General features: G+C 44.0%; 1 long non-coding RNA gene across 2 annotated transcripts in view; it reads left to right on the top strand.

Moving 5' to 3' along the window:
* The first annotated feature begins 1178 nt into the window (after positions 1-1178).
* LOC108527946 (uncharacterized) overlaps positions 1179-1675 on the top strand; it is a 45206-nt gene continuing 44709 nt past the window's right edge. The window contains exon 1 of one of the 2 annotated variants that reach the window (XR_001884984.1): positions 1179-1239. This is a non-coding gene — a long non-coding RNA (uncharacterized LOC108527946). The remainder of the gene's footprint in view (positions 1240-1675) is intronic. The other variant, XR_001884983.1, reaches the window with a different exon arrangement.

The raw sequence follows: 1675 nt of genomic DNA, 5'->3' as shown, positions 1-1675 counted from the left end.
TCCCATTGAGGTAGTAGAAATGTAACCTAATTCTCTCCAAGTTTTATTTCCATCTAAATTCTTCAATCTTACCTAGTGCTAAGGTATGTATGTATGTGTGTGTGGTTGACGTGCATGTGCGTGGCTAGTGTTTGCGTGCACATGTGTGTGATGGGAGTGGACAATTGAAGGAGCACTTGCATTTGAACCTCAGAGTCATCTCACACTGGCATCTGCTGTCCCGTCTCAGATCACACCTCCCCCTCAGTGGCTGGTCCATCTGGGCGCCTGAAAAAATGTCCTTGGTTTCCACCTGCACAGTCCCTTCAGGAACTCCTTCTCCACCATTCTTGGATGCAAAGATGTCATTTGCTGCTCCCTCATAATAATATGGTGTGAGAAACTCTAGGAGCTGTCTAACATCCCATCTGGTTAGAGCCGCATGGCAGAGCCGTTTTCCCTTCTCTCACCAGCTGCTCTGAAGAGAAATGAGGCATAGGCTCTCTCTCCTCTCAGATCCCCCAAGCTATCTGGAGCTATTGCCAAACCCTCCAGCTTGGCACAGGACCTTTTTCAGGAACCCCCCGAGCTTCCTTGCCTTTTCTCATTTATTTCTTATTCTGATAGCCCAAGGAATCCTTCCTCATTGGGGAGGCCATCCATGAGAAGTTTTCCTCCCTCTTTTCCAAGCCACTTCTGTCTTGGCCTCACTCCTGTTCTAAGCCCTAACAAAAAAACAAAAGCACCAACAAAGCTTTGTCTCTCTCCTGAGGCAATACATATGGGCTAGTTATTTATATGGAGGCAAGTAAGAGACAAAGAGGAGAAAGTACCATAGGAAAAAAAAAGCCATAGGATAGTTTTTCAAAAATATTACACCTTCCAGAATCCAAGAGAAGGTAGCAGCTGGCTGGCCTAAGCATCACACAAGAGCGGGAGGAAGCCTAAGAGTAAAGAAACATTTTGAGTTGGAGATTACAATTCATACTAAATGGTTATATTTTCTTAAACATTTCCCTTTTCATGGGACAAGCTTCTAGTCAGGAAAGAGATGAGATACTTTCTGGGAGTAAAATGAGGCAGAATCGAAGACTGTTTACTAAGGACAATCAGCTCTGTTAGCCCTTTGAACCATTAACACGTGGGTTTCTCACAACAGGTAAAGCTGGCATCACAATGCCCTTTTACAGATGACAGAATGAAAGGCTGGGGATTCACCCAAAGTCACATGAACCGGCGGGGGTGCTGTGAAGGCTTGAGGTGAGTGGAAACGTTTATTCCCATCAACTCCTGGCTTCCTTCTTCTCTCATGACTGAGATTTAAAACGTAACTTGTCTTTAAGTGTATAAAACTCTCCAATCAGTGATTTCAGAAAAAAAAAATGTCCTGTGACATTGACAGGAGTTGTTACCTGCCTGAGAAAATGAAATCAGGACATGACTCAGCATGGAAAAGTGGGAAGTGATTTTGTGGGAACATTATCTCCTACAGTAACCAATTTTGCTGGGGCTTCGATTTGCTAATGAGCAACACTTCTGCAGAAACATACATATTTTCATCGTATAACTCCTAAGAGCATGTGCACCTGCCTCCTGGGGCAGGCTGGCACAGGCACATTCTTATGCCGGAATCTGTGTCCCAGGGGTCAAGTGGGATGTGTGGAGTACATTTCTTTTTTTTTTTTTTTTTTTTTTT

The sequence above is a fragment of the Rhinopithecus bieti genome, unplaced genomic scaffold, assembly GCF_001698545.2.
Source record: "Rhinopithecus bieti isolate Rb0 unplaced genomic scaffold, ASM169854v2 scaffold_4640, whole genome shotgun sequence".
In the NCBI taxonomy this organism is placed as follows: domain Eukaryota; kingdom Metazoa; phylum Chordata; class Mammalia; order Primates; family Cercopithecidae; genus Rhinopithecus; species Rhinopithecus bieti.
Note: the sequence above shows the minus strand (reverse complement) of the source record. Positions and strands in the feature narration are given on the sequence as shown.